The sequence below is a fragment of the Anabrus simplex genome, chromosome 12 (assembly GCF_040414725.1).
Source record: "Anabrus simplex isolate iqAnaSimp1 chromosome 12, ASM4041472v1, whole genome shotgun sequence".
In the NCBI taxonomy this organism is placed as follows: domain Eukaryota; kingdom Metazoa; phylum Arthropoda; class Insecta; order Orthoptera; family Tettigoniidae; genus Anabrus; species Anabrus simplex.
In genome coordinates, this window is record NC_090276.1 from 42,377,817 (window position 1) to 42,400,398 (window position 22,582).

The following is a 22,582-nucleotide window of genomic DNA, read 5'->3' on the forward strand; positions in this document are numbered from 1 at the left end:
CTTACTACATTTCCACCTTAGTGACTCCCTTCTTGCCACTTTATACCTGATCCATGTAAACTATGAACAACAAAATACTGTGTAGTCGACATACTTTGTCCTTGTGGCAGCCTCCGCATGGGGGAAGTTGTAATAATAATAAAATAAACGCCTGTAACGCCTGTAAGTGCCTTGAACCAATAACTCATTCTACCATCAATTCTCACTGCAACCCAATTGTAAATATAAATGCATTTAATTGATTTTAATAATCTACCCCAATCCCATATTAACCCACTACGGCGAACATCTATTCCTTCGTTACTCTGTCATATGCTTTCTCTAAATCTATGAAACATAGCTAAGTATTCCTCTCGCAGCATTTTTTTAAATTATTTATTTATTTGAAACAGACTTTCAACGTATTAGGTCGTGTTACGTACATGCAGTACGAGTTGAAGAGATGTTAAGTACAGAACAAAAATGGCCAGCCGGACACCAGTGGGATCCGAACCCACAACCTCCCGATTTCGCGTCGGTTGCTCTACCAATTGAGCTATTTATTTATTTATTTATTTATTTATTTATTTATTTATTTATTTATGTATTTACCGTCCAGGGATGGTTTTTCCCTCGGGCTCAGCTAGAGATTCTACCTCTACCACCTCGAGGGCAGTGTCCTGGAGAATGAGACTTTGGGTCGGGGGATACAGCTTGGAAGAAGGACCAGTACCTCGCCCAGGTGGTCTCATCTGCTATGCTGAACAGGGGCCTAGTGAGGGGATGGGAAGATTGGGACGGATAGGTAAGGAAGAGGGAAGGAAGCGGCCGTGGCATTAAGTTAGGTACCATCCCGGCATGTGCCTGGAGGAGAAGTGGGAAACTACGGAAAACCACTTCAAGGATGGCTGAGAAGGGAATCGAGCCCCCTTTACTCATTTAAATTCCCGAGGTTGAGTGGACCCCGTTCCATCACTCGTATCACTTTTCAAATTTTGTGGCAGAGCCGGGAATCGAACCAGGGCCTCCGGGGATGGCAGCTAATCACACTAACCACTACACAACAGAAGCGGACATATTAATTATTATTATTATTATTATTATTATTATTATTATTATTATTATTATTATTATTATTATTATTATTATTATTATTATTATTATTATTATTATTATTATTATTATTATTATACAATGCAAACAGCTAACACTACGTTTACCACTCAGCAATATTTATCAGGGCAAGGGTTAACACGCATGTGTAGAAGCTCGTCCCTGTCTCAAGCGACTTCTCGCCAAGCGGACATAATAGTTAGTATGACGTAACAACAATACCATTGTTATTAAACATGGCTGAGAATACAAGTAAAAATCATACCGGGAAGTTCGTTACTGGGAAATGGCAGCTTGAGATGTATGCAGCCCGCGCGACAGAGTGATTGTATGGTTTGCCTATACTACAGGTCATCCTGGCATAAGCCTGTTAATTATCAAGACCTACATTAGAGCAGAGAAGTACAAATTACGGTACTTGCTTATCTGCTACAATATATCTACGTACTTGGTGAATGGTCGAGTCATTGTATGACAATGATTAAATTATTTCAACAGGGAGAAACGCCCTTATTAGAAACCAACGTCTTCGGCAAGGAAGTGATCTATCACCAATGATCTTACACATCTGTGTCTGATTCGGCTCAGTAGCCAATGTACTGGGCTTCGGCTCAGAGGGTCGGGAATTTTAACTACTCATGGTTAATTTCCCCCCGGCTCAGGGACTTGGGGTTTTGCTTTACGACACAGATAAATCTTTTGGTGACGATGGGATGGGAAAGAGCTAGGAGTGGGAAGGAAGCGGACGTTGCCATAATTAAGGTACAGTCCCGGCATTTTCCTGCTGTTAAAATGGGGAAAACATAGAAAACCATCTCAGGGCTGCCAACAGTGAGTTAGAACCCACTATCTCCCGGATGCAAGCTGATTGCTACTAGTTGCTCGGTACTGAAGTTATTATTACTAGTGGAGCTGTGCTGCTCTGCACCATTTCTTATAAATAGGTCAGATAACTCGCCTTGATATGCGTGTCGCAGTCATATTGCTTTGCCTGCCCTTTTCAATAGTTTTATGAACATTTAATAACCTCCCCCCCCCCCATGTCACTAAGCCCTGAAGGGCCTTGGCCTACCAAGTGACCGCTTCTCAGCCCGAAGGCCTGCAAATTACGAGGTGTCGTGCGGTCAGCACGACGAATCGTCTCGGCCGTTATTCTTGGCTTTCTAGAACGGGGCCGCTATCTCACCGTCTGAGAGCTCCTCAATTTTAAACACGTAGGCTGAGTGGACCTCGAACCATCCCTCAGATCCAGGTAAACCGAGCTCGATAGCTGCAGTCGCTTAATTGCGGCCAGTATCCAGTATTCGGGAGATAGTAGGTTCGAACCCCACTGTCGGCAGCCCTGAAAATGGTTTTCCATGGTTTCCCATTTTCACACCAGGCAAATACTGGGGCTATACCTTAATTAAGGCCACGGCTGCTTCCTTCCTACTCCTAGCCCTTTCCTGTACCATCGTTGCCGTAAGACCTATCTGTGTCGGTGCGACGTAAAACAACTAGCAAAAAAAAAAAAAAAAAGATCCAGGTAAAAGTCCCTAATCTGGCTGGGAATCGAACCCAGGTCCTCCAGGTAAGAGGCAGAAACGCTACCCCTACACCACGGGGACGGCTATGAACGTTTTATACCGGTACATAATAACTGATTCATTCGTAATGTAGTTTATAACATTTCTTTCCATGTAACATTCTCTATACTTCTACCATTCGGCCGTACCTGGATCTTAACATTTTCAAACGATCTTTCCCGAGATAGTGCAGCATATAATTGGCCGCGACTGAATACTGATCCGGGTAAGTAGACACCCATTTTTTCAAGAGTTTATCCCTGCGTTTTATTAATGGTCATACAGAACTCTAGCAGACTTGATACCTTCCCGTCCCGTCTGTACCGGTTTCTCTTAGCAGCATTTAAGTCATTAGGAACGTTCTGCCATCTGTTGAGTAGAATTATTTAGAAGCTGGGGAAGGTCAGAGAATCAAACAGTATATAGCACAGAATAATATTCGTCCATCATCGGAGAAAGTCTATACTCCCTGACTTAAGAGGTAGTAATCAAACATGGCTGCATGCAAGGACATACACGTTAGCGTTTTATTGAAAGTGTTAGTCGCTTAGCAACCTGCTAAGTACAGAATGTATTGCGGGTTAGAGTAAGCCTTCGCCTGCAATTATTGGAATGATAATTTAACGATTTGATCTTGAAAATAAATATGTTTCCGTTGACTTTTCAAGAATTTTTCCTGTACTATTGAGACGATTTGGAAGATTTTCGTACAAACCGAACCTTTTAACTCGCTGTGGTTTAAGAGTGGTGGTGGTGGTGATTATTGTTTTAAGAGGAAGTACAACTTGGCAACCATCCTCTATATAACACTAATCAGAGAGAAAAAAATGGAAGGGGTCCGACACTTCGACAAATGAAGCTATCGGCCAAAGGAAGACAAGGGCCACGAAGGGCATGAAAATGAAAGACTCCCTAGCCCTCGCAAACCTAATAGCGTCGGGGTCGGAAAAGAACAAGAGTTGACCAAGGGAGGTCGGATAGGATAGATGAAAGTGAGGAACCTGGCACAAGTAAGTGGAAGCAATGCCAGGACTCAGCTGAGGACCCCGTGGTCGCAACCCACGCTCCCAAGTTCAGAGCCCCTGGAACCCCTTTTAGTCGCCTCTTACGACAGGCAGGGAATACCGTGGGTGTTATTCTACCGCCCCCACCCACAGGGGGTTGTGGTTTAAGAGCTTGAGTTTTGTGAAACATACACTTTAGCGTTTTAGATAGATAGATAGATAGATAGATAGATAGATAGATAGATAGATAGATAGATAGATAGATAGATAGATAGATAGATAGATAGATAGATAGATAGATAGATAGATAACTCCTTTATATGAGTATATCGCTCAAAAAAGAATGATTTCATGGTACTGTATGTTCCTCCCATTTAATATTCAAAATATAATTCACCTACTCATGTAAATACAAACCCTGTGAATACGTACAACAAACATTATATTATCTACAGGTTCAATTTTTTTAGAAGAGTGTACCTGCAAAGACCTTATACAATACCATTCGCTCGTTCTATCTTGAGCGGTTGAACTTCTCAAGTTGTTCTTATAACTTTTTAAACGTTTTAAATGTTTTTGTATCTTTAACTTCACTAATTATTTTTAAAAATGCTTAATTTGTAAATCTAACTTTACACTTGTTTTTAATTTTTCGATTTCTTTACAAATGATTTAGTTTTAAACCATTATTCTCCGTGTTGTGTATTCTTTGCCTTCGGGCAGCTTCTAGGTGGAGAAAGAATGTATAATAATGGAAAAATTTGGAGAATGCATCTGTCCTCTGTTAAACAGGCCGAAAAAAATAACGCTATAAAACTATTGATCGCGGCTTGATTGTTTGTCAAGCTCGTGGTATTGTGATTTGTTGTATTAATGCGGACGTCAAACAGAATGAAGCGATAACTGTGGTATCATTGGAGTCGCCTTTGTTGTGGTGAAGTGCTGACATGAGGGTCTGACTGTGTAACCAGAGAGAGGGAATGTGACAGATTGATATCGAAGTCAATCTGTATAAAGTCCTCTCATTTTTAATTACTGTGCTGATGGGACGGCAGTACCTCATGAAGATCACTCTAAATACATAGCTGTTTATAACGAAAGATTTCTATCGGGATAACCACAAAAATGGGATTGTAAGTAAAGATTACAGATCTTTTCACATTGTTATAAGTAGGGTGATAGACGTCCTCTTTTGATGACGATGATGATGATAATTGTTGTTTAAGGGGCCTAACATCTAGGTCATCGGCCCCGAAATGTAATGACAATTTTAAAGTCCAAAACTCATCCGGTGACCAGAATTCAAAACGTGATGATGAACAATGAATGGATGAATGTGAATTTAAAATAATCAGCGGATCCAGCTCACAATATTTAAAGTTAAAAATAATTCCAACGAGCTCGATAGCTGCAGTCGCTTAAGTGCGCCCAGTAACCAGTATTCGGGAGATAGTGGGCTCGAACCCCACTGTAGGCAGCCCTGAAGATGGTTTTTGGTGGTTTCCCATTTTCACATCAGGCAAATGCCGGTGCTGTACCTTAATTAAGGCCACGGCCGCTTCCTTCCCAGTCCTAGCCCTTTCCTCCCTATCGTCGCCATAAGACCTATCTGTGTCGGTGCGACGTAAAACAACTAACAAAAAAATCCAAAATTATTCCACTAACTAGAATTTAAAAAGGAGACGATGGATAATGATTATGAACTTAAAACAATCAGTGGATTCGACCCGCGATGACTCAGCTACCGTCCTCTTTTATCCGGACATATACTTCCACGTTTCCTATTGTTGAAACTCACAACCTGACTTTTAACCCCCTTTATCATTATACCATTGCCTACTGTCAATCTCACAACATTATTAAGGTCATTTTGCTGTTCTCCACAATCTTGTAACTCATTTATTACTCTGTATAGAATAACATCATCCACAAAAAGCCTCATCTCTGCTTCCACTTCTTTACTCATATAAGTTATATGTATAAGAAAATATAAAGGTCCGATAATACTGTCTTGAGGAATTCCCCTCTTAGTTATTACAGGGACAGATAAAGCTTCGCCTATTCTAATTCTCTGAGATCTATTTTCTAGGAATATAGTCACGCATTCAGTCACTCTTTTGTGTAGTCCAATTGCACTCATTTTTGCCAGTAATCTCCCATGCATAAATAAATGGCGTATGGCTTTTAGTGCCGGGAGTGTCCGAGGACATGTTCGGCTCGCCGGGTGCAGGTCTTTTGATTTGACACCCGTAGGCGACCTGCGCGTCGTGATGAGGATGAAATGATGATGAAGACGACACATACACCCAGCCCCCGTGCCAGCGAAATTAACCAATTAAGGTTAAAATTCCCGACCCTGCCGGGAATCGAACCCGGGACCCCTGTGGCCAAAGGCCAGCACGCTAACCATTTAGCCATGGAGCCGGATAGTATTCTCCCATGATCCACCCTATCAAATGCATCGAATAGGTCAGTCGCGATACAGTTAATTTGACCTCCTAAATCCAAGATATCTGCTATATCTTGCTGGAATCCTACAAGTTGAGCGTTCGGAGTCGTTATAATCGGTTTCGACCGTAATTTCGCTATCTGCTTTTGCTTTACGTCGCACCGACACAGATAGGTCTTATGGCGACGATGGGACAGGAAAGGCCTAGGAATGGGAAGGAAGCGGCCGTGGCCATAATTAAGGTACAGCCCCAGCATTTTCCTGGTGTGAAAATGGGAAACCACGGAAAACCACCTTCATGGCTGCCGACAGTGGGGTTCGAACCCACTGTCTCCCGGATGCGAGCTCATAGCTGCGCGCCCCTAACTGCAGGGCCAACTCGCCCGGTGACTGTAATTTCATCACAACTCATCCCGACTCCGTATCAGGAAACATACCTACTTTTCTCCGCGACAGTAAGTTTCTAGACGAAACTATTACGTCGAAGAAAGTTACCTGCCCACTCACTGTTACCAATAGAAGTACGAAATTTTTTGTGAGAGTGTGAACAGTAACTAGCCGACGTCACGAGCAGGAGATCCTGTTCTACATGCGAGATGAATATCCGCCTGCCTGTGTGTGCGTTGCGTTCCTTTCTCCCCGCCCTCAGTATCACATTCGCTGCTTCTGAACTAATTAACCTGCCACAGGACCCCAATAATATCCACCCACTCCTAGACCCGCTAGGGCTCCGATTAAAATAGTCTATATAGCTGACGTAACTCTACTATCTATCTAGGTGTTCTGCCTTATGACAGGTCTTGTCATGGGATGAACCTCTTCCACTGTTGCCTGTCCTGCGCCAAGTTTTTCATGTCCGAATATTTATTTCCTTGGATATTGTCCAACATTTGATATTTTTTCCTTCCTCTTCCTCGTTTGCCTTTCACCATTCCTTCTATTCCTTCTTTCAGTAAACAGTCCCTCCTCAAACAATGTCCGATCCAGTTCATTTTTCTCCTTCTAATGGTTTGTAACATACTTCGTTCTTCTCCAACTCTTCGTAATACCTCCTCATTCCTTACCCGGTCTTCCCATTTCACTCGTTCTATTCTCCTCCATACCCACATCTCTAGTGCCTCCAATCTTCTCTCATCTTTCTTTCTCAATGTCCAAGTCTCTGCGCCATACAGCGCTATGCTCCAAATGTAACACTTGGCAAGTCTTTTCCTCAAATCTTTGTTTAGTGGTCCACAAAATAATTTCGATTTTTTCCTAAAGCCTTCTTTTGCTATGGCAATTCTTTTCTTAATTTCTGTTGTGCAATACATATCATCTCTGATCATACTTCCCAAATACTTGAAGTTACTGACTTGCTCTATTTCTTCTCCCCCTATACTAATATGACAAATTCTACCTTTTCCTCCAATTATCATACTTTTGGTCTTCTTCTTATTAATTCTCATTCCATATTCTTCTAGTTTCATGTTGAGTTTATCTAACATTTGTATCATTTCACGTTCGCTTTCTCCCATCACAACCATATCATCTGCAAATCTTATACATTCTACTCTCCTACCTCCAACACAAACTCCACTATTTTCATTAAAAATTTCATTGATTATTTCTTCGAGATAGATGTTGAACAGTGTCGGTGATAAAGAGCAGCCCTGTCTTACACCTCTTCCTAATTCAATTTCTTCACTCTACTATCAGGACAAATATTTCGGCTGGCACAAACTTAAGTTATTTGCATGCTCATTTTAGTACAAATTCAAAAGCAGCATTATTTTCAAAATGTCATAATAAGCAGAATATTTAAGAGAATGATTCCACTTTTAGAAAACATAAAATACAGTATAAGAGTATAAGAAAAAAGTAATTGGGCTCGATTACAGTTACTTGAGAAATATTATGATGGTTTTGAGATTTTTGTAGTAATGATGTAAAGGAGAGGGCATATAAGTCTCTGGTAAGACCCCAACTAGAGTATGGTTCCAATGTATGGGACCCTCACCAGGATTACTTGATTCTAGAACTGGAAAAAATCCAAAGAAAAGAAGCTCGAATTGTTCTGGGGTTTTTTCCGACAAAAGAGTAGTGTTACAAAAATGTTGCAAAGTTTAGGATGGGAAGACTTGGGAGAAAGGAGACGAGCTGCTCGACTAAGTCGTATGTGCCAAGCTGTCAGTGGACAGATGGCGTGGAATGACATCAGTAGACGAATAAGTTTGGGTGGTGTCTTTAAAAGTAGTAAAGATCACAATATGAAGATAAAGTTGGAATTCAAGTAGACAAATTGGGACAAATATTCGTTTATAGGAAGGCGAGTTAGGGATTGGAATAACTTACCAAGGGAGATGTTCAATAAATTTCCAATTTCTTTGCAATCATTTAAGAAAAGGCTAGGACAGCAACAGATAGGGAATCTGCTACCTGGGCGACTGCCCTAAAGGCAGATCAGGATTGATTGATTGATTGATTGATTGATTGATTGATTGATTGATTGATTGATTGATTGATTGATTGATTGATTGATTGATTGATTGATTGATTGATTGATTGATTGATTGATTGATTGATTGATTGATTGATTGATTGATTGATTGATTGATTGATTGATTGATTGATTGATTGATTGATTGATTTTACTCAATTACTATCACAATTTACTTTTACAAAATTCAGTAAAATTATAATTACAATATTACTTTCTTCTATCTTTCTTTCTTTCTTTCTTTCTTAATCTGTTTACCCTCCAGGGTTGGATTTTCCCTCGGACTCAGCGAAGGATCCCACCTCTGCTGCCTCAAGGACATTGTCCTGGAGTGTGAGACATTGGGTGGGGGATACAAGTGGAGAGGAGGGCCAGCACATCGCTCAGGCGGTCTCACCTGCTATGCTAAACAGGGGCCTTGTAGAGGGATGGGAAGATCGGAAGGGATAGACAATGAGGCGTATAATGGACACATTCCTCCCAAAATATACAAGATAAAGCCAGTATATGACCACCTGTTAGCAACATTTTCGGAAGCGTATACCCCTGATGGCAAAGTGCCAATTGTTGAGAACCTCTTGTTATTGAAAGGGCGGCTAAGGTTGGAAAATGTACATACCAAGAAAACGATCGCGTTTCGGAATGGAATCATACAAATTTTGCGAAGCCGTTACAGGGTATATAACAAGATCTGCTTCCGTGTGTATCATCTGAACAGCTGTAAAAGTCATAAAACTGTGAAGATTGTAAATACTGTAAATATTACTTGTAGTGTAGTGCGATATAGTCCGTGTTTGTTACTTATGAACTGTAGGTATATAAACTGGATCCATCAAAAGCGCTAACCAACATAACAGAAAATGTCGTGTGTATTATAATTTATTCCATTATAAATCTTTTAAGTGCATGTTAACTTTGTAAAACTACAATTTACATAATATACATAAACATTTATTTCCAAGCAGGCTGCCTAAAATATTCAGGTGAAAGTTGCTATATAAACGAAAACCAGAGCTTTGCTGTTAGGAAGAAACAAGCTCGATATTAGAGTGTGAAAGCACGTAGTAAGTTCTTGCACAAAGTACCTATTGAAATAATAAAGTAATAGGATTTTTCAACAATTAAATACACTATATTCAAGTAAATAATTCTCTTATGGCCCTTCTATAGTTTATTTTAGTCTAATACTGATTTAATCAAGTAATTAAATATTTTCCCCATTCAGGGAAATCGTTCCCCACCTGGGAGTGAGCCGGTGTGTACCGAGCTCTCCACTTGAGGCGTTAATCCGTTCGGTGGGCGATGCACCGAGATCCGCGGTTACAAGTCTCTTGTTCGACGGGGAGCGCGGATATATCCGCCGATTCAAATTATATACTTTTTCAGTTGCCTGCCTGCAGAGGTTTATTTCTTTTTCAGCAGCGTATTCTGGATGACTCTGCCCTCTGATGTAAATTTTTCAACTATGTTTTCCCAATCTGTCCCTATACCAATGTGTCATTCACGAGTTGCATCAAAAAGAACGACCTAAAGCCTAATAGCCTGACGCTGAAGTTTACGCTCATCGCCAAATAGTCCCTTGGGTGCAATAATATTGCTGTAGAAGGGATTTCTAGAGATTATGATACTGAACTGAACTCTGTGATGACATTTTAGAAGTGTGACCTGATTAACACCAGTCTTGATTTCTTCCTTCACGACTGTAGTTGTGTGTTTAACGCGAGTTACACAACATTTATTATCGTACGCATCCGTAATACAGACACAGTTCATGATTTCCTTCCAAAATGCAGAGACCAGGGTTCTATTCGAAATTTTTCGTACATTTTTTCCGCTGAAATGTCTGGAAGGAATACCAGCCCCCACCATTAGAGGAAGATGATTTATAGGTCATGATAAACGAAATGCTGGAATTTGGTGGGGGAGAATAGTGATCTTAGTGAAGTAATTTCTGCCGAAGGGTAATTCGTAAGTAACAGGAATTTACCTGGAATAAGGTCCGACTCGTTGGCTGAATGGTCAGCGTACTGACCTTCGGTTCAGAGGGTCCCAGGTTCGATTCCCGGCCGGGTCGGGGATTTTAACCTTCATTGGTTAATTCCAATGGGGCTGGGTGTTTGTGCTGTCCCCAACATCCCTGCAACTCACACACCACACATAACACTATCTTCCACCACAATAACACGCAGTTACCTACACATGGCAGATGCCGCCCACCCTCATCGGAGGGTCTGCCTTACAAGGGCTGCACCTGGCTAGAAATAGCCACACGAAATTATTATTACCTGGAATAAGTACTGCAGGCTCGAATGTACAGGGTTCGGGCCCAGCTGATGCGAATATTCAGCAGTCGTAAAAAAGACAATTCGTGTTCTATTCCAGTTCAAGTAGCGATCATGACAGTGACAGTGGTAACGATAACAGTAAACATTCCAACCAGTGCAACTTCTTCGTCAGCTTAACACTTCTTCATTCCTCACTATACCAGCATACTAGTCCATGTTTCCTCTTTCTATTGCCGCGCGGTTCAGATCGGGTAACCGTGAACTTGCATTCGAGAGCTGGTAGATTATTGGTAACCCTAAAGATGTTTTTCCGTAGCTTTTCCATTTACACACCAAGCAAATCGTGGGCCTGTGCCTTAATTAAGGCCACGGTAATTACCTTCACAGCCCTAGCGCATTCCCGTCCTTGCGTCGCCGTAAACTTTCGATGTGTTTGTACGAAGTTGAACCACTGGTAAGGAAAAACCGAAAACAATGTAAAAATGTCTGCACAAAACATGACTTTGCAGGGAAGCCACAAATCATCGTGGTAGCGAAGGGAAAGCTCTGAACAGTAGGCCTATTCACTGTCCTAACTGCTCAACAGTCAAATTTACATAGGAAATAGAATAATACTGGGTAATAGTTAACATGAACAGGGGCAATACGTGCCCATTCTACCTGGCCTTAGTAAAAAGAAAAGGTTAAAGTTATTGGCCGAAAATCAAAACGTTGGAAGGCGAACACTTGCACTCCTCTGAAATTCATTCATTCATTCATTCATTCATTTCAATTAATTCCAACGAGCCTGCAGGCTCATACATAGGAATTGTACAGGATATTACATACTGGCAGGCACTTACCTACATATCAAAATATAGTTTGTGTATATAAGATTATTAGTAAATGGTTGAGCATATAAATACATACAATATATAAAATATGTACATCATCAATATGAGGATTACAGAGAATTAATTCTGACTGTATTTACATTTGCAAAATATAAAATTTGCAGAGGTACAGGAATAGATTACAGAGTATTTACATTTGCAAAATATAAAATTTGCATAGGTACAGGAATAGATTACAGAATATTTATATTTACATAACATGAAATTTGCAAAGGTACAAGGATAGATAACAGAGTATTTTCATTTGCATAACATAAGATTGCATAGGTACTGTACATGAATTGATTACAGAGCATTTACAGTACATAAACATAATACAAGAGTTGCAGAAGTACAAGAATAGATTAGTGTTGCAGAGGTACAAGAATGGATTACAGAGTATTTATATTTACATAACATAAGTGTTGCAGAAGTACAAGAATAGATTACAGAGTATTTATATTTACATAACATAAGTGTTGCAGAGGTACAAGAATAGATCCAGACAGTTTGCAAGATTGCTTGGGAGAATGACTTAAATGACAACCGATCTTTTGATTTAAACAGCATTGTACCTTTTCCAAAAATAATGCTTGACTCTTTGTTTGAATTTTGCCAAAGTTGGTGCTGTTTTTACCTCCACAGGGATGTTATTAAATAATTGGATCGCAGAGAACTTCAAGCTGTTTATACCATCTTCATAAGAACGAACATTGAATAAGGCAAAGTCATTTGCGTGCGTAGTACCTTATGGATGGTTGTCGGAATTCAGAGTATATGTAATGTTATGGTGTATAGATTTCTGTTTTATTTTATACATGAGTACATCTGCACTGAATTTTGTACTCGTGCTTAGGGGTGGTATTTTAGCACTTAGATATAGATATTTTATTGGCGCTAAATAGGGAAGATTAAGTATATTTCTAACAGCTCTATTTTGTACTACCATTAGCAGACTTTTCCACACGGAACTCGGCCTCTTAAACCACTTCGCACGTCTGAGAGTCAACTACTAATCAGGCTCATAAAATTCATAGTTTGAGCTCAGCTGCGAGATTTAGAACTAAAGTTTATTGATACTATAGTAAGTTCTCAGAAGATGGCACTTAGAAGGTGAACTTGAACTCACGTTAATTCATTCCATGCGTTCGAGAGTTCGAACTCCTTTGGTCGATCGATACAAATGAGAGTTCGAACTTCAAAACTTTGAGTGATTAGTTCGAACTTGAAAGAGAGAGTTGTAAACTTAAATTGGTAATAGCGTCTAAATATGATATATTGGAATATTAAAGGAAGATTTAATATCACTGACAGAAACAAATAAATTGGTAAAAGAAACCGTAGAAGATGAGAACGGAACTTGGGCATAGATAGTCAAAAACGGCATCAAAATAGGCCAAATTCTAACCATTTATACTCTACGGGAAGAAATTGAAGTTGGTGCGAATAGGCCAATGCCAGAAAGTTGATTATCCTAGGGGAATTTTAAGAAGAAACGCTGCAATGAGAGGTCAAAAACGTTTCTATTTTTTCAGACATGGCCGTGGGCTAACATCTAAATAGACGGAGCAGGCAGTGAGACGGAGAGAGGGCAGCATGGAGTTTATAACGGCGGTCAAGTTCGGAGCTCCGCAAAGGACCGTCGGCGAGAGGTCCGTTTTTGATTGGTGTAGCTGTGTGTGGTGGTTAGTTTATCGGCTGTATGTGGCTGGCTGTCATCTTTATTTCTAATTACTAAAACATGAAGGAATTGTTGCCATGTCTTGAATTCATGGCCCATTCCATTATGTTCTGTCGGGCAGTTGCTGTAAAATGATTCGCCTGCCTCATTTCTTCAGTTTATACACACTCTGTATGAACTCGGGATTAGGCTCCCTTGCTTTCATCAGTGAGTCAGACTTCTTCCAGCGCATCCAGATTGCATTCAAATATTGTAGGTGGCTATGAACTAAAGAGTAGTAGATCTGTTTTAGATACACTTGAAAAATACCTAAAACCCTATTTGGGTTGATGGCCCTAAGTTACAGAGACATATACCACGGAGGTGACTAGATGTTTAAATTACAAAGAAAAGATAAATTTTAAAATTTACGAAATCATAGTCACTTCAAGACCAAGTTGAAGGGGAATACAAGAGGGTCCCCACTCTTTATTCCCTAAGTTAAATTAAGATCTTAAACCAGATTGAAAATTTACATGGCCGGATTACATTAAGAAAGAACGTTGAAACCTTCCCCTTGAGTTAGCTTTCTGAGAGTATTACATGATTAACAGATGTCTGCCATTACCTTGATCTGGTGGACCTTCCGTAGATGGGTGAGGCAAGCCCTCCCCTGCCTCCTCTACTAACACACTCTACTGCTGGACTAGAGCGAACAAAGACAACATGGCACAAAAGGTTCCAGCTTTTATAGCGGAGAGGAAGGTTCCACCCTTGGACACACCCACAATTACCACTGGATAATCAAATACATATCCAGAATTCCTGATTGGTTGATAAAATAAATGTACAAATTTCCCCTATTGGCTACAAGTTTAAAAGGACGGGAAGAGATAGTAGTGCTAGAAACCTTAGAATACCAAAACCAATCTGCAAACAATTCAGTTTAGGAAACTTTGACACACAAAATTACTTTGAAAATTGATTGCTCATCCTCGCACCAGAGGGCGCACATAAGTCGACAGTATAGACATCTGACGATAAACGTCTAAACTTCTTCCACTAGCAGTTCTAGAGTTTATATTACAGATGGCCTTCTAAAAGCGCATGATTTAAATGCACGAAGCGGGTGTACCTCCGGTACAATAACATTTCCTGTTATTACGTTCTCTGCTACAAAATGTTTACACTTAATGAATTTCCTTACTATGTTGCTCGGTCACCACCCTTCAGACGAAGCAAGGGTCGGCGCGAGAACATACGCACTGTGCACTGACCATGTGGATAAATACCGTATAATTATAGATGTTTTCACTATAGATGTTTTCGCACCGACACAGAGAGTTCTTACGACGACGAGGGGATAGGAAAGAGCTACGAGTGGGAAGGAAGCGGCCGTGGCCTTAATTAAGGTACAGACCCAGCATTCGCCTGGAATGGAAATGGGGGAAACCACAGTAAACCATCTTTAGGGCTGCCGACAATGAGGCTATCTCGCTATCTCTCAAATGCAAGCCAACAGCTACTTAACCCTCTTGTGCATGAGGACCTCATATTAGGTCGTTTGAGTTCTCATGCAATTTTATGCATTATTTATTATGTTTCATCTTTGACTCGATAGAAACAGTGGGTATAAAAAAGTCGGAGCTGGCGCAGGGGCTAATGCGCAAGATGGCGGCTATACACGGGCTCTTATGGGACTAACTCTGGGGTGCTGGCGCAGGGGCAAATGCTCAAGATGGCGGCTATATATAAGCTCTTATGGAGAAAGATTTCCCAGGGTAGGATAGGCGGTATACATAGGACTTAAGGAGATGGCCTAAGGACCAATGCTCAATGGCGGCCGCGTGCAACTTCCTAGCGCTAGGCAAGATGGCCGCTATACATTGGTTATATGAGACTAACTTTAAGGAGATGGACAAGGAGCTAATGGTGATACATTGTTTTCATAGGCCTAACTCTACATAGCTGCCTCAGGGGCTCACAACTTGTAAGTTATGACCTATTAGTTTTATCAGGGCATTCGAGAACTGAGACATGGGCTGCCATGCAAGATGGCTGCTATACTCTATTCGTATAGACCTAACTAGAGGACTGCTCAGGGGCTCATAACTTGTATTGGTTTTATCAGCCTGAAATTCGTGATTTGAGAAAAGGGCTGCTATGCAAGATGGCCGATATACTCTAGTCGTTTAAACCTAACTAGCGAGCTGCATCAGGAGCTCACAACTTGTAACTTATGACCTATTCGTTTTATCATACTGACATTCGAGAACTGAGGCAAGGGCTGCTATAGAAGATGGGTACTATACTCTATTCGTATAGACCTAACTAGAGGGTTGGCTCATGGCTCACAACTTGTTTTAGTTTTATCAGCCTGACATTCGCGAATTGAGGCAAGGGTTGCTGTGCAAAAGGGCAAAAAGGCTAAAGAACCAAATGGCACAAGGGCTAAAGGGCTAAAGGGCAAAAGGGTTTACATTTTTCTAGTATTTAGAATGTATCTCCTCCTTTATCCGGGCTTGAGACTGGCTCTACAGCTAGAGGCGAAGTGACACCCTAAGGAAGGGAAAATGTTGGAAAGGAGTCTGTAACAGTATAGCTACTCGAGCCACCATATGCTACTGAAGGATGACTTAGGTGAGGGTGAGGGCTGGGAATGTAGGAAGGCTGCTGTACTGTCGATAGAAAGCTTACAGGTAAGGCCTTAACTTCGAAGAGCTATTACTCAATAATACCTCCACGACGCAATTTTTGCTCTGTGTAAAAATATCTGCTTTATACTCGGTGTAACCAGCATCTTGATAGGTTCTTAGCAGTTGCAAACGTTTTACGAGTAGGTTGAGGTCTTTACAGTATCTTACGTATACATGGGGTAACAGAGGCTTGTTGTGGACTTTGAGCCTGCATGCAGGCAGTTGATGTGTAGGGACTTGTTTTGATGTATTACGTGCTTCTGCAGTAGCGTTTCTAGGTACAAACTTAAACTTGTTTTGAAAGCGAAGAAGCGTTGAAATCTTCTTCTACTTCATCTTTCATTACTTCTTCTTGAGATGTTTGCACGGCGACAGAAGTGCAATGGAAACTGAGAGGTAAAAATCCGCTGGTTATGATCGAGAGATTTGCTGCAGCTAGAAAAAAGGAAACGTGGTATCTGACATAAGTATTAGGTAATGATAAGGTAAGCCGGCCCCGTGGTATTGAGGTAGCGTGTCTGCCTCTTACCTGGAGGCGCCGGGTTCGATTCCCAGCCAGGTCAGGGACTTTCCCCTGGATCTAAGGGTTGGTTCGAGGTCCTCTCAGCCTAACGTGATTAGAACTGAGGAGCTAGTTGGAGGTGAGATAGTGGCCCCGGTCAAGAAAGCCAAGAATAACGGCCGAGAGGATTCGTCGTGTTGACCACACGATACCTCGTAATCGGCAGGCTTTCAGGCTGATCAGCGGTCGCTTAGCAGGCCAAAGCTCTCCAGGGGCTGTAGTTCCATGGGGGGGGGGGATAATGATAAGGTAAGCCTAGACCTAAGTGTTTTTGACTTATTGCATTTTAATGTTTATATTTGCATGCGTAAATTTGTGTGTGTTTTAGACTTGTACTATCCGTGTAAACCATAACGTGATGATCCAATATGAAACTTCACGACCCTCAATTGGGTTTATTGTTTAGAACAGGAAGTAAAGAGTGATGTAATGGTGGTACATACACATCAAAAGAGGTTTTGTGTAGTGGGTGTTTGCCAAGATACAGAATTTTTTTGAGATTTTGGACTAGACTATTACACAACAGACTGAATACTCATGAATAATTTATTCATGTCTGAAAGGAAAATCACAAAACACAAATCGCGAATTGAACAACCTTTTTTTTCCGGCTGCATTATCAACCTATGCAGCCTACAAAACATGTAGCCTAATTATTGTACCAACTTTCAAGAATGAGCATTGAGCATTCAATTCGTGAACACACTAGCATCTGTTGGAATATTTATAATACGTTTCTCTGTCAATAAATCGCAGTTCTGTTTTTTCTTAATCTTGGAAAATAAGGTGCCGGTACAGCGTACCGCTAGAAAATGTAATAGTACCGGTAATTAATTATAATTTAACAAAGACAAGCACTTTCCGGCCCCGCGGTCTAGTGGGAACGTGCCTGCATCTCATCCGCAGGCCCCGGGTTTGATTCACGGCCAGGACAGGGATTTTTTGAGGCCCACCCAGCCTCTAAGTGTTGACAATAAGGAGCTATCTGACGATGAATTGGCGACTCCGGTCTAGAAAACCAAGAATAATGGCCGCCGGGAGGATTCATCGCACTGACTATGCATCAGCTCGTAATCTGCAGGCTTTCGGGCTAAGTAGCGGTCGCTTGGTGGGTTAAAGTCCATCAGATCTTTTATTCTACAGAGGTGAAAAATTTATGATAAGGAAACAGGAAGGTCTATGGTCCTCAGGGTCAACGCCAATCAGAAAACATATACCCATCTGCACAGAAATTGAACACAAAGAGTCACGGAAAACACTAATCCCCGATGATAAAGGCATCACAATTTCAAGAAATATTGATGGAACGAAACTGCAAAACCACCCGAATATACAAAAAGCAAGAGCACTTGTAGCTCGAGGACACCTAGATGAAGCAGTAGAAGTTGCTACAAATCTGATACAGGAAACCGCTTTGCCTGTGAAAGAAAGGAGAGCGCAAAAGTGGTTTGACAGGCAATGCTACATAGCACGAAAAGACACCTTACGCGCGTTATACTTAGCCAGAAAAATGGAGACCGCTGATTACTTGGAAGCATATGCCATCAAAAGAAGAAATTACAGAAAACTTCTAAAAGAGAAGCGAGCTAAATACCTGGAAGCAGAAGCCAAGAAGATTGCAGTCGAAGCAGAAACAGACCCATTTCGGGCCCTCAAGAAAAAGCAAGAGTGTAGAGCGAGGGAAATACCAATGGAAACATGGGAAAAAACACTTCTCAGCGCTTCTAAACAGGGACAGCAGAGCAAAAGGTGACACCGCAAACCACCCTATCGATCCAGAACACGAAATTAGACTATCCACAGGGGAAGTACAGATGGTAATCAGCAAAGGAAAAAAAGGGAAGTCAGCAGGACCGGACAACATATATACAGAACACTTAAAAAGTACTCAAGACCATTTACTACAGCTTTGGACAGAACTATTCAACAAATGTCTAAATTTAGGCAAAATACCGGAAGTTTGGAGAACGGCAACGCTGAAGATTTTGTACAAAGGGAAAGGAGAAACTGACAACCCCGACTCATATAGAGGTATAGCTCTAGAAAGCAACTTATACAAAGCATTTGCAACTATTGTAGCGAATCGCCTGAACAATGAAATAGACCCATTCATACCAGAATGCCAACTAGGCTTCCGCAAAGGAAAAAGCACGTTACAAGCCGCAGCATACCGGTACCTGAAAGAAAAAATTGAAGAGGCACTGAGGCATCCAAAAGGGAAGTACTACGTCGTCTTTGTTGACTATAAGAAGGCTTTTGATATTATCGACAGAGATATTCTGATAGGAAAATTGAAACAAATGATTGGTGACAACCATAGAGTTAGTAAATAACACACTAGAGGTAGCATTGGCGCCATCGTCTACGAGAGAATCATTGTAGCGAGCGGAGCATGTTGAAATCGCAGCTGTTTGGCAAAAAGCTCATTCCGCCGTACTCATCAATGTAAATTGGGGACTTTTAAAACTGTGTGGATGTAGATACGATTTAAATTTCTAACATGTAAACATTCTCATATACTACAGTATACTTGCGATGCTTCTCTCCAGTAAAAACGAGAGCCCTAAAAGCAAAAGATACAGGAGAAATGAGTGATAAAAGAGGACGGTGTTCAGGTGCAGTTAAGTAACACAAAATCAATTTGCTGTTCATATTAAGTCTTCTAACAAAATACGTTTAGAAGGAGGGCACGTATATTTTGCTATCTTTTGTGTAAATGGCCAGGAATTTGCTACAATTCTGCCCAATGACCGAAAATGTCCTCTCTTGTACGAAGCGGATGAGAGAGTGTTTAGGCCTAAAAACGTTGGCGAGCTTTTGGGGTAAACTAGACAAAATATTGTCATCGCCGGTTTAGACGCTGGTTTTCTGAGCCCAAGTTGGCAGGTTTGAGCCTAACTCAGTACGGTTATACTTGAAGATGCTCAAATATGTCAAACTCTTGTAGATAAATTTACCGGCACATGAAAAAACTCCCGTAGGAAAAAATTCCGACACCTCAGCGTCTCTGAAAACCGCATAAGTAGTTAGTGGGACGTAAATCCATTATTATTATTATTATTATTATTATTATTATTATTATTATTATTATTATTATTATTATTATTATTATTATTATTATTATTATTATTATTATTATTGTTATTATTATCATCATCGATGTTTTCTAAATGCGATTACAAGTGGAAATATGACACTCGCCTATGGTTTTAGCCTATTATGGAATTTTTATTTAGCTTGTCGTGAAATGTATGATTTGCTTTAAGATTTTAACTTGTAAAATGTAAAATGGAAAGGGAAAGTGGTAAATTATATGATTGAAGAGAACTGAAAAATACAATAATTTTTACAATTTGCTTTACATAGCACCGACACAGATGGGACTTACGGCGACGATGGGATAGGAAAGGACTAGGAGTGGGAAGGAAGCGCACATGGGCTTAAATGAGGTTCATCCCTAGCATTTGCCTTGTGCGAAAATGGGAAACCATGGAAAACCATCTTCAGTGCTGTCGACAGTGGGGTTTTAACCCACTATTTCTCGACAGCAAACTTACAGCTGCGTGGCTCTAACCGCATTGCCAACTCGCTCGGTCATTAATTTCCGTATTATGCTTGTATAGGCCTGTAGCGCTATCGCCATTTAAGGGAATAATATTCACGAAAATAAAGGACTCAGATGTTCACACGGTGTTGCACATTTAGGCTCTAAATTTTCAAGTCTGGTAAGGCATGAACGGGGACTGCTACAGTACACGTACTATACGAAGGGAAAGCAACAAACTGTATACACAGAAAATATATCCATTAGCTTTTAATACTATAAATACACACAGAAACTGAAAAACGGAGCACAGTTCCAGGCTATCATGCACAACTTTTCTTATTTTCTTTTTTGTACCAATTTGCTTTACGTTGCACCGACACACATAGGTCTTACGGCGATTATGGGACAGGAAAGGGCTAAGAGTGGGAAGGAAACGACTGTGGCCTTAATTAAGGTGTAAAAATTGGAAACCATCTTCAGTGCTGCCGACAGTGGGGTTCAAACTGACAGCTACGTGACCTAAATCCTGCAGCCACTCGCTCGGTATCATGCACATGATTTTTCTGCATATTTGCTTTCAAAAGCATGGCCATTCAGCGAAAGGAAAATGTCATCCCTTATATTTCCTAAAACTCTATTTTCAGTCTTCAACGAAAGATCCAAAGAAACTCATTCGCGCCGACAGGGGAATCAGTCACGAAGTCAGCCCAAGTAGGCCAAAGTATTATTGTATACACACGGAAATGAATTTCAAGGAAACATACCTGTGAAATGATAAGCAACTGCCCTTTATGAACCTCTCTATGCAGCCATAAGTTGCACAGGAGACTGGCATTTTCCTTCACAGAAGTATATACTTCAATTTATCGGGAAGCTCTAGTAGTGACAGTGCCAAACAATACAGCTTTTGCCAAACAGCGCGCTCGTTCAACTTCGCACGCGACTGCAGCGCCAATGCTACCTCTAGTGTATAATATACTAACTCTATGGTGACAACACGCTCGTGAGAATCGTTGAGACCATACTAGACTACAACCTAATCAAAATTGAAGATGGAGCATCCTCATCCGGGAAAGTAATTCAAACAAACGGGGTACCCCAAGGAGACCCGCTAAGCCCGCTACTATTCAACGTAGCAACGGCAGATATCACACAGATAATGACGGACTCCCCTGAGACTACTCTAATAATGTACGCTGATGTCATGGCTCTGGGATCGAGCTCAAAAGCAGAACTACAGTCGACAGTGATGAAGTTAGAAGCTTGGGCTTCAGATAACAAATTTGAAATTAACCAGGAAAAGACAGTACAGATGGTCTTCAGAAAAGGAGGCAAGGCGGCCAAGGACGACGCTATAACATTAAATAATAAACCACTAGAAATAGTCAAGAAATTCAAATACGTGGGCATCACGTTCCAAACGAGCATGGCATCCTTCAACAGCCACGTCATAGACAGAACGACAGCAGCAATCAGAGCCATCCACAATATCAAGAATATTTCTATGCTATCCCTTAACACAGCGATGACTCTATTCAAGACCGCAATAACCCCAATTGTCTCGTACGGAATCGAAATAATATGGGATAACCTGACAATCGGTGACTTGGAGAGGATAGAAAGGGTCAAAGCAAGGTTCCTGAAGAAGGCCCTAGGAGTAGGCAAACTGGCACCCTCCAGACTTGTTTATGTACTGGCACGGGAAACTTACTTCATTGAGGATCTACGACTCAATCTACCACTGCCATCTACCGGCCCATTCCAAGAGCTTCAGAAAAAACTTCTCAAGAAACGCGCGGAAATAGACCCCGAATTCTACGGAAATGACGCCATGATCGATCGAAACTGGACCAAGCAACTTCAAGAGCAAAGACATGTCATAACAAGATATGCAATACATGGCTTCCACCACAAAATATGCGCAAAGACAAAATTCCACAATCCAACAGATGACTGTGTTTGTACACTGTGTAAGGAAAAGTGCGACCGCTACCATCTGCTAAAGTGCAAGAACAGAATAAAGACTCTAACAGAATACAGCGCAATGTAAATTGGGACAACAAACTTAATACTCATTCGAGTGCTCCTTATATAATTAAAGTCCATCAGAAGTGCAGGAGGTAAAACAAAACAAAAAATGAAGGAAAGAAAGAAAACGTTAATCACTTAAATCCAGACCTGGGCATATGAGTAATTATTAAAGCATAACTACGTCCTTATGGAATCATTAGAGGTAGGAATCGTAGATAGAACGGTCATTGGTACCAGTTAGCCTAGTGTTGTTTTAGAGAAAACAGGACGCTATCATTAGCACAAATAAATGTAACTGGAAAGCAGTTTTCAACTTCGAAATAAGATGTTTTCAAAAAATTTC